A 15,695-nucleotide genomic window follows, 5' to 3' on the forward strand; every position below is an offset into this window, starting at 1 on the left:
CACAATTGCACTATCAGTCACAAGTGAAACACCTATTTTTAAGATAGGAAGCTTCTTTGTGAGGAGATGAAAACAAGGCACTGCTGAGATTCGAACTCAGGATCTCCTGTTTACTAGACAGGCGCTTTAACCAACTAAGCCACAGCACCAGAAGATGGCATGCATTTGAAATCCAAGGAAGATTGAAGCACCAATCGAACATTCAACTGGTTAGGACAGCAAAACAATATTGAGCTTGAGTTCCATTCCACGTAGAGCAGAAACATGGAATAAGATTTCAATCTCAGTCATAACACTTAAGAAGCCAAGAAAATTTTGAAGAGCATTCATTTAAAAGACTGACAAATTTACAGAAGCTGTATCGAGGACAAAGGCTTTGAAGTTTTGCAATTGAATGAGCCATCTTTTAGCACAGCTGAAATTTGGGACTTGTTTTGCTTCCAAGTTATGACACAGAATAGACAGATTGAAGAAATGCCATGGCAAAACCAAAAGGAGGAAAAATTATGACTAATTGATATTAAAAACCTCAGCACTGGTTCATTTCTGATAGAGTTTTCCCCAAGCTAACTTCAAACAACAGGCACTGTAGTTGACGAGATAAGGCAACTCTGACAAAAGCCAACATACAATCTTCAGTGAAAAAACACTGACTGGTAAAAACCCTCTCAACATCTTCCCACCTAAACGCACAGGTGCTATGTAGACGAGGTGGCCGAGTGGTTAAGGCGATGGACTGCTAATCCATTGTGCTCTGCATGCATGGGTTCGAATCCCATCCTCGTCGGATTAAGCTGCTTCTTCTTTCGTGTTGAATGGTTTGGTTTTCATTTTTAACCCAAGCGGTGGACACTTTCGTGTTGAATGGTTTGGTTTTCATTTTTAACCCAAGCGGTGGACACTTCAAGCATGAAAGTTTACAATACTCCTGTGCTGCTATCAAACTTTGCAGAGTCAGATCTGTAAATCTACTGGTTTTAATTTGTAAAGCTTAATGCCATCCTATATTCTGTAAAGAAAATTATATCCTCTAATTCTTTTTAAAGTGTTTCAACAGCAGAGAATTTTTTTTCTCAATTGCACTATATTAGGGCTGTGGGAAATTAATATTTGATGACAAACAAGAGTAAAAGTCCTCTTTTTGGGGTAAAAACCCACAAAATGAGATGAAGAATAGAAAGCACTGCTGACATTCAAAATCAAGATTTTCCATATGCTAAATAGGCTCTTTGACCAACTAAGCCAAAGGACAAACAGGTGCGAAACATTAAAAAGCCTGCTTAGAGAGTTAAACAGCCCTAAACTGAGATAAAGAAGGAAAAGGACTGCTGGCATTCAAATTCAAGATTTTCTGTTTACTAAACAGGCTCTTTGACCAACTAAGACAAACAGGTGTGATACATTAGAAAGCCTGCTTAGAGAGTTAAGAAGCCCCAAACTGACATAAAGAAAGAATAGCACTGCTGGCATTCAAATTCAAGATTTTCTGTTTACTAAACAGGCTCTTTGACCAACTAAGCCAAAGGACATAAATGTGAGATACATTGGATAAACGGATTAGAGATGCATAGATAGGAGGCATTTCAAAACTAAATCAACTGGTTTTACATTGTCATGCTTGACGCCATCTTTCTTCCTTTATATCTCTTAGATAGAAGAGATTTTTAATCTCACAATTGCACTATCAGTCACAAGTGAAACACCTATTTTTAAGATAGGAAGCTTCTTTGTGAGGAGATGAAAACAAGGCACTGCTGAGATTCGAACTCAGGATCTCCTGTTTACTAGACAGGCGCTTTAACCAACTAAGCCACAGCACCAGAAGATGGCATGCATTTGAAATCCAAGGAAGATTGAAGCACCAATCGAACATTCAACTGGTTAGGACAGCAAAACAATATTGAGCTTGAGTTCCATTCCACGTAGAGCAGAAACATGGAATAAGATTTCAATCTCAGTCATAACACTTAAGAAGCCAAGAAAATTTTGAAGAGCATTCATTTAAAAGACTGACAAATTTACAGAAGCTGTATCGAGGACAAAGGCTTTGAAGTTTTGCAATTGAATGAGCCATCTTTTAGCACAGCTGAAATTTGGGACTTGTTTTGCTTCCAAGTTATGACACAGAATAGACAGATTGAAGAAATGCCATGGCAAAACCAAAAGGAGGAAAAATTATGACTAATTGATATTAAAAACCTCAGCACTGGTTCATTTCTGATAGAGTTTTCCCCAAGCTAACTTCAAACAACAGGCACTGTAGTTGACGAGATAAGGCAACTCTGACAAAAGCCAACATACAATCTTCAGTGAAAAAACACTGACTGGTAAAAACCCTCTCAACATCTTCCCACCTAAACACACAGGTGCTATGTAGACGAGGTGGCCGAGTGGTTAAGGAGATGGACTGCTAATCCATTGTGCCCTGCATGCATGGGTTCGAATCCCATCCTCGTCGGATTAAGCTGCTTCTTCTTTCGTGTTGAATGGTTTGGTTTTCATTTTTAACCCAAGCAGTGGACACTTCAAGCATGAAAGTTTACAATACTCCTGTACTGCTATCAAACTTTGCAGAGTCAGATCTGTAAATCTACTGGTTTTAGTTTGTAAAGCTTAATGCCATCCTATATTCTGTAAAGAAAATTATATCCTCTAATTCTTTTTAAAATGTTTCAACAGCAGAGAATTTTTTTTCTCAATTGCACTATATTAGGGCTGTGGGAAATTAATATTTGATGACAAACAAGAGTAAAAGTCCTCTTTTTGGGGTAAAAACCCACAAAATGAGATGAAGATTAGAAAGCACTGCTGACATTCAAAATCAAGATTTTCCATTTACTAAATAGGCTCTTTGACCAACTAAGCCAAAGGACAAACAGGTGCGAAACATTAAAAAGCCTGCTTAGAGAGTTAAACAGCCCTAAACTGAGATAAAGAAGGAAAAGGACTGCTGGCATTCAAATTCAAGATTTTCTGTTTACTAAACAGGCTCTTTGACCAACTAAGACAAACAGGTGTGATACATTAGAAAGCCTGCTTAGAGAGTTAAGAAGCCCCAAACTGACATAAAGAAAGAATAGCACTGCTGGCATTCAAATTCAAGATTTTCTGTTTACTAAACAGGCTCTTTGACCAACTAAGCCAAAGGACATAAAGGTGAGATACATTGGATAAACGGATTAGAGATGCATAGATAGGAGGCATTTCAAAACTAAATCAACTGGTTTTACATTGTCATGCTTGATGCCATCTTTCTTCCTTTATATCTCTTAGATAGAAGAGATTTTTAATCTCACAATTGCACTATCAGTCACAAGTGAAACACCTATTTTTAAGATAGGAAGCTTCTTTGTGAGGAGATGAAAACAAGGCACTGCTGAGATTCGAACTCAGGATCTCCTGTTTACTAGACAGGCGCTTTAACCAACTAAGCCACAGCACCAGAAGATGGCATGCATTTGAAATCCAAGGAAGATTGAAGCACCAATCGAACATTCAACTGGTTAGCGCAGCAAAACAATATTGAGCTTGAGTTCCATTCCACGTAGAGCAGAAACATGGAATAAGATTTCAATCTCAGTCATAACACTTAAGAAGCCAAGAAAATTTTGAAGAGCATTCATTTAAAAGACTGACAAATTTACAGAAGCTGTATCGAGGACAAAGGCTTTGAAGTTTTGCAATTGAATGAGCCATCTTTTAGCACAGCTGAAATTTGGGACTTGTTTTGCTTCCAAGTTATGACACAGAATAGACAGATTGAAGAAATGCCATGGCAAAACCAAAAGGAGGAAAAATTATGACTAATTGATATTAAAAACCTCAGCACTGGTTCATTTCTGATAGAGTTTTCCCCAAGCTAACTTCAAACAACAGGCACTGTAGTTGACGAGATAAGGCAACTCTGACAAAAGCCAACATACAATCTTCAGTGAAAAAACACTGACTGGTAAAAACCCTCTCAACATCTTCCCACCTAAACGCACAGGTGCTATGTAGACGAGGTGGCCGAGTGGTTAAGGCGATGGACTGCTAATCCATTGTGCTCTGCATGCATGGGTTCGAATCCCATCCTCGTCGGATTAAGCTGCTTCTTCTTTCGTGTTGAATGGTTTGGTTTTCATTTTTAACCCAAGCGGTGGACACTTTCATGTTGAATGGTTTGGTTTTCATTTTTAACCCAAGCGGTGGACACTTCAAGCATGAAAGTTTACAATACTCCTGTGCTGCTATCAAACTTTGCAGAGTCAGATCTGTAAATCTACTGGTTTTAATTTGTAAAGCTTAATGCCATCCTATATTCTGTAAAGAAAATTATATCCTCTAATTCTTTTTAAAGTGTTTCAACAGCAGAGAATTTTTTTTCTCAATTGCACTATATTAGGGCTGTGGGAAATTAATATTTGATGACAAACAAGAGTAAAAGTCCTCTTTTTGGGGTAAAAACCCACAAAATGAGATGAAGAATAGAAAGCACTGCTGACATTCAAAATCAAGATTTTCCATTTACTAAATAGGCTCTTTGACCAACTAAGCCAAAGGACAAACAGGTGCGAAACATTAAAAAGCCTGCTTAGAGAGTTAAACAGCCCTAAACTGAGATAAAGAAGGAAAAGGACTGCTGGCATTCAAATTCAAGATTTTCTGTTTACTAAACAGGCTCTTTGACCAACTAAGACAAACAGGTGTGATACATTAGAAAGCCTGCTTAGAGAGTTAAGAAGCCCCAAACTGACATAAAGAAAGAATAGCACTGCTGGCATTCAAATTCAAGATTTTCTGTTTACTAAACAGGCTCTTTGACCAACTAAGCCAAAGGACATAAAGGTGAGATACATTGGATAAACGGATTAGAGATGCATAGATAGGAGGCATTTCAAAACTAAACCAACTGGTTTTACATTGTCATGCTTGATGCCATCTTTCTTCCTTTATATCTCTTAGATAGAAGAGATTTTTAATCTCACAATTGCACTATCAGTCACAAGTGAAACACCTATTTTTAAGATAGGAAGCTTCTTTGTGAGGAGATGAAAACAAGGCACTGCTGAGATTCGAACTCAGGATCTCCTGTTTACTAGACAGGCGCTTTAACCAACTAAGCCACAGCACCAGAAGATGGCATGCATTTGAAATCCAAGGAAGATTGAAGCACCAATCGAACATTCAACTGGTTAGCGCAGCAAAACAATATTGAGCTTGAGTTCCATTCCACGTAGAGCAGAAACATGGAATAAGATTTCAATCTCAGTCATAACACTTAAGAAGCCAAGAAAATTTTGAAGAGCATTCATTTAAAAGACTGACAAATTTACAGAAGCTGTATCGAGGACAAAGGCTTTGAAGTTTTGCAATTGAATGAGCCATCTTTTAGCACAGCTGAAATTTGGGACTTGTTTTGCTTCCAAGTTATGACACAGAATAGACAGATTGAAGAAATGCCATGGCAAAACCAAAAGGAGGAAAAATTATGACTAATTGATATTAAAAACCTCAGCACTGGTTCATTTCTGATAGAGTTTTCCCCAAGCTAACTTCAAACAACAGGCACTGTAGTTGACGAGATAAGGCAACTCTGACAAAAGCCAACATACAATCTTCAGTGAAAAAACACTGACTGGTAAAAACCCTCTCAACATCTTCCCACCTAAACGCACAGGTGCTATGTAGACGAGGTGGCCGAGTGGTTAAGGCGATGGACTGCTAATCCATTGTGCTCTGCATGCATGGGTTCGAATCCCATCCTCGTCGGATTAAGCTGCTTCTTCTTTCGTGTTGAATGGTTTGGTTTTCATTTTTAACCCAAGCGGTGGACACTTTCATGTTGAATGGTTTGGTTTTCATTTTTAACCCAAGCGGTGGACACTTCAAGCATGAAAGTTTACAATACTCCTGTGCTGCTATCAAACTTTGCAGAGTCAGATCTGTAAATCTACTGGTTTTAATTTGTAAAGCTTAATGCCATCCTATATTCTGTAAAGAAAATTATATCCTCTAATTCTTTTTAAAGTGTTTCAACAGCAGAGAATTTTTTTTCTCAATTGCACTATATTAGGGCTGTGGGAAATTAATATTTGATGACAAACAAGAGTAAAAGTCCTCTTTTTGGGGTAAAAACCCACAAAATGAGATGAAGAATAGAAAGCACTGCTGACATTCAAAATCAAGATTTTCCATTTACTAAATAGGCTCTTTGACCAACTAAGCCAAAGGACAAACAGGTGCGAAACATTAAAAAGCCTGCTTAGAGAGTTAAACAGCCCTAAACTGAGATAAAGAAGGAAAAGGACTGCTGGCATTCAAATTCAAGATTTTCTGTTTACTAAACAGGCTCTTTGACCAACTAAGACAAACAGGTGTGATACATTAGAAAGCCTGCTTAGAGAGTTAAGAAGCCCCAAACTGACATAAAGAAAGAATAGCACTGCTGGCATTCAAATTCAAGATTTTCTGTTTACTAAACAGGCTCTTTGACCAACTAAGCCAAAGGACATAAAGGTGAGATACATTGGATAAACGGATTAGAGATGCATAGATAGGAGGCATTTCAAAACTAAATCAACTGGTTTTACATTGTCATGCTTGATGCCATCTTTCTTCCTTTATATCTCTTAGATAGAAGAGATTTTTAATCTCACAATTGCACTATCAGTCACAAGTGAAACACCTATTTTTAAGATAGGAAGCTTCTTTGTGAGGAGATGAAAACAAGGCACTGCTGAGATTCGAACTCAGGATCTCCTGTTTACTAGACATGCGCTTTAACCAACTAAGCCACAGCACCAGAAGATGGCATGCATTTGAAATCCAAGGAAGATTGAAGCACCAATCGAACATTCAACTGGTTAGCGCAGCAAAACAATATTGAGCTTGAGTTCCATTCCACGTAGAGCAGAAACATGGAATAAGATTTCAATCTCAGTCATAACACTTAAGAAGCCAAGAAAATTTTGAAGAGCATTCATTTAAAAGACTGACAAATTTACAGAAGCTGTATCGAGGACAAAGGCTTTGAAGTTTTGCAATTGAATGAGCCATCTTTTAGCACAGCTGAAATTTGGGACTTGTTTTGCTTCCAAGTTATGACACAGAATAGACAGATTGAAGAAATGCCATGGCAAAACCAAAAGGAGGAAAAATTATGACTAATTGATATTAAAAACCTCAGCACTGGTTCATTTCTGATAGAGTTTTCCCCAAGCTAACTTCAAACAACAGGCACTGTAGTTGACGAGATAAGGCAACTCTGACAAAAGCCAACATACAATCTTCAGTGAAAAAACACTGACTGGTAAAAACCCTCTCAACATCTTCCCACCTAAACGCACAGGTGCTATGTAGACGAGGTGGCCGAGTGGTTAAGGCGATGGACTGCTAATCCATTGTGCTCTGCATGCATGGGTTCGAATCCCATCCTCGTCGGATTAAGCTGCTTCTTCTTTCGTGTTGAATGGTTTGGTTTTCATTTTTAACCCAAGCGGTGGACACTTTCATGTTGAATGGTTTGGTTTTCATTTTTAACCCAAGCGGTGGACACTTCAAGCATGAAAGTTTACAATACTCCTGTGCTGCTATCAAACTTTGCAGAGTCAGATCTGTAAATCTACTGGTTTTAATTTGTAAAGCTTAATGCCATCCTATATTCTGTAAAGAAAATTATATCCTCTAATTCTTTTTAAAGTGTTTCAACAGCAGAGAATTTTTTTTCTCAATTGCACTATATTAGGGCTGTGGGAAATTAATATTTGATGACAAACAAGAGTAAAAGTCCTCTTTTTGGGGTAAAAACCCACAAAATGAGATGAAGAATAGAAAGCACTGCTGACATTCAAAATCAAGATTTTCCATTTACTAAATAGGCTCTTTGACCAACTAAGCCAAAGGACAAACAGGTGCGAAACATTAAAAAGCCTGCTTAGAGAGTTAAACAGCCCTAAACTGAGATAAAGAAGGAAAAGGACTGCTGGCATTCAAATTCAAGATTTTCTGTTTACTAAACAGGCTCTTTGACCAACTAAGACAAACAGGTGTGATACATTAGAAAGCCTGCTTAGAGAGTTAAGAAGCCCCAAACTGACATAAAGAAAGAATAGCACTGCTGGCATTCAAATTCAAGATTTTCTGTTTACTAAACAGGCTCTTTGACCAACTAAGCCAAAGGACATAAAGGTGAGATACATTGGATAAACGGATTAGAGATGCATAGATAGGAGGCATTTCAAAACTAAATCAACTGGTTTTACATTGTCATGCTTGATGCCATCTTTCTTCCTTTATATCTCTTAGATAGAAGAGATTTTTAATCTCACAATTGCACTATCAGTCACAAGTGAAACACCTATTTTTAAGATAGGAAGCTTCTTTGTGAGGAGATGAAAACAAGGCACTGCTGAGATTCGAACTCAGGATCTCCTGTTTACTAGACATGCGCTTTAACCAACTAAGCCACAGCACCAGAAGATGGCATGCATTTGAAATCCAAGGAAGATTGAAGCACCAATCGAACATTCAACTGGTTAGCGCAGCAAAACAATATTGAGCTTGAGTTCCATTCCACGTAGAGCAGAAACATGGAATAAGATTTCAATCTCAGTCATAACACTTAAGAAGCCAAGAAAATTTTGAAGAGCATTCATTTAAAAGACTGACAAATTTACAGAAGCTGTATCGAGGACAAAGGCTTTGAAGTTTTGCAATTGAATGAGCCATCTTTTAGCACAGCTGAAATTTGGGACTTGTTTTGCTTCCAAGTTATGACACAGAATAGACAGATTGAAGAAATGCCATGGCAAAACCAAAAGGAGGAAAAATTATGACTAATTGATATTAAAAACCTCAGCACTGGTTCATTTCTGATAGAGTTTTCCCCAAGCTAACTTCAAACAACAGGCACTGTAGTTGACGAGATAAGGCAACTCTGACAAAAGCCAACATACAATCTTCAGTGAAAAAACACTGACTGGTAAAAACCCTCTCAACATCTTCCCACCTAAACGCACAGGTGCTATGTAGACGAGGTGGCCGAGTGGTTAAGGCGATGGACTGCTAATCCATTGTGCTCTGCATGCATGGGTTCGAATCCCATCCTCGTCGGATTAAGCTGCTTCTTCTTTCGTGTTGAATGGTTTGGTTTTCATTTTTAACCCAAGCGGTGGACACTTTCATGTTGAATGGTTTGGTTTTCATTTTTAACCCAAGCGGTGGACACTTCAAGCATGAAAGTTTACAATACTCCTGTGCTGCTATCAAACTTTGCAGAGTCAGATCTGTAAATCTACTGGTTTTAATTTGTAAAGCTTAATGCCATCCTATATTCTGTAAAGAAAATTATATCCTCTAATTCTTTTTAAAGTGTTTCAACAGCAGAGAATTTTTTTTCTCAATTGCACTATATTAGGGCTGTGGGAAATTAATATTTGATGACAAACAAGAGTAAAAGTCCTCTTTTTGGGGTAAAAACCCACAAAATGAGATGAAGAATAGAAAGCACTGCTGACATTCAAAATCAAGATTTTCCATTTACTAAATAGGCTCTTTGACCAACTAAGCCAAAGGACAAACAGGTGCGAAACATTAAAAAGCCTGCTTAGAGAGTTAAACAGCCCTAAACTGAGATAAAGAAGGAAAAGGACTGCTGGCATTCAAATTCAAGATTTTCTGTTTACTAAACAGGCTCTTTGACCAACTAAGACAAACAGGTGTGATACATTAGAAAGCCTGCTTAGAGAGTTAAGAAGCCCCAAACTGACATAAAGAAAGAATAGCACTGCTGGCATTCAAATTCAAGATTTTCTGTTTACTAAACAGGCTCTTTGACCAACTAAGCCAAAGGACATAAAGGTGAGATACATTGGATAAACGGATTAGAGATGCATAGATAGGAGGCATTTCAAAACTAAATCAACTGGTTTTACATTGTCATGCTTGATGCCATCTTTCTTCCTTTATATCTCTTAGATAGAAGAGATTTTTAATCTCACAATTGCACTATCAGTCACAAGTGAAACACCTATTTTTAAGATAGGAAGCTTCTTTGTGAGGAGATGAAAACAAGGCACTGCTGAGATTCGAACTCAGGATCTCCTGTTTACTAGACATGCGCTTTAACCAACTAAGCCACAGCACCAGAAGATGGCATGCATTTGAAATCCAAGGAAGATTGAAGCACCAATCGAACATTCAACTGGTTAGCGCAGCAAAACAATATTGAGCTTGAGTTCCATTCCACGTAGAGCAGAAACATGGAATAAGATTTCAATCTCAGTCATAACACTTAAGAAGCCAAGAAAATTTTGAAGAGCATTCATTTAAAAGACTGACAAATTTACAGAAGCTGTATCGAGGACAAAGGCTTTGAAGTTTTGCAATTGAATGAGCCATCTTTTAGCACAGCTGAAATTTGGGACTTGTTTTGCTTCCAAGTTATGACACAGAATAGACAGATTGAAGAAATGCCATGGCAAAACCAAAAGGAGGAAAAATTATGACTAATTGATATTAAAAACCTCAGCACTGGTTCATTTCTGATAGAGTTTTCCCCAAGCTAACTTCAAACAACAGGCACTGTAGTTGACGAGATAAGGCAACTCTGACAAAAGCCAACATACAATCTTCAGTGAAAAAACACTGACTGGTAAAAACCCTCTCAACATCTTCCCACCTAAACGCACAGGTGCTATGTAGACGAGGTGGCCGAGTGGTTAAGGCGATGGACTGCTAATCCATTGTGCTCTGCATGCATGGGTTCGAATCCCATCCTCGTCGGATTAAGCTGCTTCTTCTTTCGTGTTGAATGGTTTGGTTTTCATTTTTAACCCAAGCGGTGGACACTTTCATGTTGAATGGTTTGGTTTTCATTTTTAACCCAAGCGGTGGACACTTCAAGCATGAAAGTTTACAATACTCCTGTGCTGCTATCAAACTTTGCAGAGTCAGATCTGTAAATCTACTGGTTTTAATTTGTAAAGCTTAATGCCATCCTATATTCTGTAAAGAAAATTATATCCTCTAATTCTTTTTAAAGTGTTTCAACAGCAGAGAATTTTTTTTCTCAATTGCACTATATTAGGGCTGTGGGAAATTAATATTTGATGACAAACAAGAGTAAAAGTCCTCTTTTTGGGGTAAAAACCCACAAAATGAGATGAAGAATAGAAAGCACTGCTGACATTCAAAATCAAGATTTTCCATTTACTAAATAGGCTCTTTGACCAACTAAGCCAAAGGACAAACAGGTGCGAAACATTAAAAAGCCTGCTTAGAGAGTTAAACAGCCCTAAACTGAGATAAAGAAGGAAAAGGACTGCTGGCATTCAAATTCAAGATTTTCTGTTTACTAAACAGGCTCTTTGACCAACTAAGACAAACAGGTGTGATACATTAGAAAGCCTGCTTAGAGAGTTAAGAAGCCCCAAACTGACATAAAGAAAGAATAGCACTGCTGGCATTCAAATTCAAGATTTTCTGTTTACTAAACAGGCTCTTTGACCAACTAAGCCAAAGGACATAAAGGTGAGATACATTGGATAAACGGATTAGAGATGCATAGATAGGAGGCATTTCAAAACTAAATCAACTGGTTTTACATTGTCATGCTTGACGCCATCTTTCTTCCTTTATATCTCTTAGATAGAAGAGATTTTTAATCTCACAATTGCACTATCAGTCACAAGTGAAACACCTATTTTTAAGATAGGAAGCTTCTTTGTGAGGAGATGAAAACAAGGCACTGCTGAGATTCGAACTCAGGATCTCCTGTTCACTAGACAGGCGCTTTAACCAACTAAGCCACAGAACCAGAAGATGGCATGCATTTGAAATCCAAGGAAGATTGAAGCACCAATCGAACATTCAACTGGTTAGGACAGCAAAAAAATATTGAGCTTGAGTTCCATTCCACGTAGAGCAGAAACATGGAATAAGATTTCAATCTCAGTCATAACACTTAAGAAGCCAAGAAAATTTTGAAGAGCATTCATTTAAAAGACTGACAAATTTACAGAAGCTGTATCGAGGACAAAGGCTTTGAAGTTTTGCAATTGAATGAGCCATCTTTTAGCACAGCTGAAATTTGGGACTTGTTTTGCTTCCAAGTTATGACACAGAATAGACAGATTGAAGAAATGCCATGGCAAAACCAAAAGGAGGAAAAATTATGACTAATTGATATTAAAAACCTCAGCACTGGTTCATTTCTGATAGAGTTTTCCCCAAGCTAACTTCAAACAACAGGCACTGTAGTTGACAAGATAAGGCAACTCTGACAAAAGCCAACATACAATCTTCAGTGAAAAAACACTGACTGGTAAAAACCCTCTCAACATCTTCCCACCTAAACACACAGGTGCTATGTAGCCGAGGTGGCCGAGTGGTTAAGGAGATGGACTGCTAATCCATTGTGCTCTGCATGCATGGGTTTGAATCCCATCCTCGTCGGATTAAGCTGCTTCTTCTTTCGTGTTGAATGGTTTGGTTTTCATTTTTAACCCAAGCGGTGGACACTTCAAGCATGAAAGTTTACAATACTCCTGTACTGCTATCAAACTTTGCAGAGTCAGATCTGTAAATCTACTGGTTTTAGTTTGTAAAGCTTAATGCCATCCTATATTCTGTAAAGAAAATTATATCCTCTAATTCTTTTTAAAGTGTTTCAACAGCAGAGAATTTTTTTTCTCAATTGCACTATATTAGGGCTGTGGGAAATTAATATTTGATGACAAACAAGAGTAAAAGTCCTCTTTTTGGGGTAAAAACCCACAAAATGAGATGAAGATTAGAAAGCACTGCTGACATTCAAAATCAAGATTTTCCATTTACTAAATAGGCTCTTTGACCAACTAAGCCAAAGGACAAACAGGTGCGAAACATTAAAAAGCCTGCTTAGAGAGTTAAACAGCCCTAAACTGAGATAAAGAAGGAAAAGGACTGCTGGCATTCAAATTCAAGATTTTCTGTTTACTAAACAGGCTCTTTGACCAACTAAGACAAACAGGTGTGATACATTAGAAAGCCTGCTTAGAGAGTTAAGAAGCCCCAAACTGACATAAAGAAAGAATAGCACTGCTGGCATTCAAATTCAAGATTTTCTGTTTACTAAACAGGCTCTTTGACCAACTAAGCCAAAGGACATAAAGGTGAGATACATTGGATAAACGGATTAGAGATGCATAGATAGGAGGCATTTCAAAACTAAATCAACTGGTTTTACATTGTCATGCTTGATGCCATCTTTCTTCCTTTATATCTCTTAGATAGAAGAGATTTTTAATCTCACAATTGCACTATCAGTCACAAGTGAAACACCTATTTTTAAGATAGGAAGCTTCTTTGTGAGGAGATGAAAACAAGGCACTGCTGAGATTCGAACTCAGGATCTCCTGTTTACTAGACAGGCGCTTTAACCAACTAAGCCACAGCACCAGAAGATGGCATGCATTTGAAATCCAAGGAAGATTGAAGCACCAATCGAACATTCAACTGGTTAGGACAGCAAAACAATATTGAGCTTGAGTTCCATTCCACGTAGAGCAGAAACATGGAATAAGATTTCAATCTCAGTCATAACACTTAAGAAGCCAAGAAAATTTTGAAGAGCATTCATTTAAAAGACTGACAAATTTACAGAAGCTGTATCGAGGACAAAGGCTTTGAAGTTTTGCAATTGAATGAGCCATCTTTTAGCACAGCTGAAATTTGGGACTTGTTTTGCTTCCAAGTTATGACACAGAATAGACAGATTGAAGAAATGCCATGGCAAAACCAAAAGGAGGAAAAATTATGACTAATTGATATTAAAAACCTCAGCACTGGTTCATTTCTGATAGAGTTTTCCCCAAGCTAACTTCAAACAACAGGCACTGTAGTTGACAAGATAAGGCAACTCTGACAAAAGCCAACATACAATCTTCAGTGAAAAAACACTGACTGGTAAAAACCCTCTCAACATCTTCCCACCTAAACACACAGGTGCTATGTAGCCGAGGTGGCCGAGTGGTTAAGGAGATGGACTGCTAATCCATTGTGCTCTGCATGCATGGGTTTGAATCCCATCCTCGTCGGATTAAGCTGCTTCTTCTTTCGTGTTGAATGGTTTGGTTTTCATTTTTAACCCAAGCGGTGGACACTTCAAGCATGAAAGTTTACAATACTCCTGTACTGCTATCAAACTTTGCAGAGTCAGATCTGTAAATCTACTGGTTTTAGTTTGTAAAGCTTAATGCCATCCTATATTCTGTAAAGAAAATTATATCCTCTAATTCTTTTTAAAGTGTTTCAACAGCAGAGAATTTTTTTTCTCAATTGCACTATATTAGGGCTGTGGGAAATTAATATTTGATGACAAACAAGAGTAAAAGTCCTCTTTTTGGGGTAAAAACCCACAAAATGAGATGAAGATTAGAAAGCACTGCTGACATTCAAAATCAAGATTTTCCATTTACTAAATAGGCTCTTTGACCAACTAAGCCAAAGGACAAACAGGTGCGAAACATTAAAAAGCCTGCTTAGAGAGTTAAACAGCCCTAAACTGAGATAAAGAAGGAAAAGGACTGCTGGCATTCAAATTCAAGATTTTCTGTTTACTAAACAGGCTCTTTGACCAACTAAGACAAACAGGTGTGATACATTAGAAAGCCTGCTTAGAGAGTTAAGAAGCCCCAAACTGACATAAAGAAAGAATAGCACTGCTGGCATTCAAATTCAAGATTTTCTGTTTACTAAACAGGCTCTTTGACCAACTAAGCCAAAGGACATAAAGGTGAGATACATTGGATAAACGGATTAGAGATGCATAGATAGGAGGCATTTCAAAACTAAATCAACTGGTTTTACATTGTCATGCTTGATGCCATCTTTCTTCCTTTATATCTCTTAGATAGAAGAGATTTTTAATCTCACAATTGCACTATCAGTCACAAGTGAAACACCTATTTTTAAGATAGGAAGCTTCTTTGTGAGGAGATGAAAACAAGGCACTGCTGAGATTCGAACTCAGGATCTCCTGTTTACTAGACAGGCGCTTTAACCAACTAAGCCACAGCACCAGAAGATGGCATGCATTTGAAATCCAAGGAAGATTGAAGCACCAATCGAACATTCAACTGGTTAGGACAGCAAAACAATATTGAGCTTGAGTTCCATTCCACGTAGAGCAGAAACATGGAATAAGATTTCAATCTCAGTCATAACACTTAAGAAGCCAAGAAAATTTTGAAGAGCATTCATTTAAAAGACTGACAAATTTACAGAAGCTGTATCGAGGACAAAGGCTTTGAAGTTTTGCAATTGAATGAGCCATCTTTTAGCACAGCTGAAATTTGGGACTTGTTTTGCTTCCAAGTTATGACACAGAATAGACAGATTGAAGAAATGCCATGGCAAAACCAAAAGGAGGAAAAATTATGACTAATTGATATTAAAAACCTCAGCACTGGTTCATTTCTGATAGAGTTTTCCCCAAGCTAACTTCAAACAACAGGCACTGTAGTTGACGAGATAAGGCAACTCTGACAAAAGCCAACATACAATCTTCAGTGAAAAAACACTGACTGGTAAAAACCCTCTCAACATCTTCCCACCTAAACACACAGGTGCTATGTAGCCGAGGTGGCCGAGTGGTTAAGGAGATGGACTGCTAATCCATTGTGCTCTGCATGCATGGGTTTGAATCCCATCCTCGTCGGATTAAGCTGCTTCTT

The 15,695-nt window shown here is 37.9% G+C and overlaps 12 non-coding genes across 12 annotated transcripts; 6 read left to right on the forward strand and 6 right to left on the reverse strand.

Moving 5' to 3' along the window:
• Positions 1 to 75: 75 nt before the first annotated feature.
• On the reverse strand, positions 76 to 149 carry TRNAT-AGU (transfer RNA threonine (anticodon AGU)). Its single transcript has one exon. It is a non-coding gene; the product is annotated as a tRNA-Thr (tRNA).
• Positions 150 to 705: 556 nt separating this feature from the next.
• Positions 706 to 787, forward strand: TRNAS-GCU (transfer RNA serine (anticodon GCU)). The gene has a single exon. It is a non-coding gene; the product is annotated as a tRNA-Ser (tRNA).
• Positions 788 to 1,746: 959 nt separating this feature from the next.
• TRNAT-AGU (transfer RNA threonine (anticodon AGU)) lies at positions 1,747 to 1,820 on the reverse strand. The gene has a single exon. It is a non-coding gene; the product is annotated as a tRNA-Thr (tRNA).
• A 1,548-nt stretch (positions 1,821 to 3,368) lies between these two features.
• Positions 3,369 to 3,442, reverse strand: TRNAT-AGU (transfer RNA threonine (anticodon AGU)). Its single transcript has one exon. It is a non-coding gene; the product is annotated as a tRNA-Thr (tRNA).
• Positions 3,443 to 3,998: 556 nt separating this feature from the next.
• TRNAS-GCU (transfer RNA serine (anticodon GCU)) lies at positions 3,999 to 4,080 on the forward strand. Its single transcript has one exon. It is a non-coding gene; the product is annotated as a tRNA-Ser (tRNA).
• Positions 4,081 to 5,039: 959 nt separating this feature from the next.
• On the reverse strand, positions 5,040 to 5,113 carry TRNAT-AGU (transfer RNA threonine (anticodon AGU)). The gene has a single exon. It is a non-coding gene; the product is annotated as a tRNA-Thr (tRNA).
• A 556-nt stretch (positions 5,114 to 5,669) lies between these two features.
• TRNAS-GCU (transfer RNA serine (anticodon GCU)) lies at positions 5,670 to 5,751 on the forward strand. Its single transcript has one exon. It is a non-coding gene; the product is annotated as a tRNA-Ser (tRNA).
• Positions 5,752 to 7,340: 1,589 nt separating this feature from the next.
• On the forward strand, positions 7,341 to 7,422 carry TRNAS-GCU (transfer RNA serine (anticodon GCU)). Its single transcript has one exon. It is a non-coding gene; the product is annotated as a tRNA-Ser (tRNA).
• Positions 7,423 to 9,011: 1,589 nt separating this feature from the next.
• Positions 9,012 to 9,093, forward strand: TRNAS-GCU (transfer RNA serine (anticodon GCU)). The gene has a single exon. It is a non-coding gene; the product is annotated as a tRNA-Ser (tRNA).
• Positions 9,094 to 10,682: 1,589 nt separating this feature from the next.
• TRNAS-GCU (transfer RNA serine (anticodon GCU)) lies at positions 10,683 to 10,764 on the forward strand. The gene has a single exon. It is a non-coding gene; the product is annotated as a tRNA-Ser (tRNA).
• Positions 10,765 to 13,345: 2,581 nt separating this feature from the next.
• On the reverse strand, positions 13,346 to 13,419 carry TRNAT-AGU (transfer RNA threonine (anticodon AGU)). Its single transcript has one exon. It is a non-coding gene; the product is annotated as a tRNA-Thr (tRNA).
• A 1,548-nt stretch (positions 13,420 to 14,967) lies between these two features.
• TRNAT-AGU (transfer RNA threonine (anticodon AGU)) lies at positions 14,968 to 15,041 on the reverse strand. Its single transcript has one exon. It is a non-coding gene; the product is annotated as a tRNA-Thr (tRNA).
• Positions 15,042 to 15,695: the final 654 nt, after the last annotated feature.

This window comes from Dendrobates tinctorius, unplaced genomic scaffold (assembly GCF_039654945.1).
Source record: "Dendrobates tinctorius isolate UK_male_01 unplaced genomic scaffold, ASM3965494v1 ptg000254l, whole genome shotgun sequence".
In the NCBI taxonomy this organism is placed as follows: Eukaryota; Metazoa; Chordata; class Amphibia; order Anura; family Dendrobatidae; genus Dendrobates; species Dendrobates tinctorius.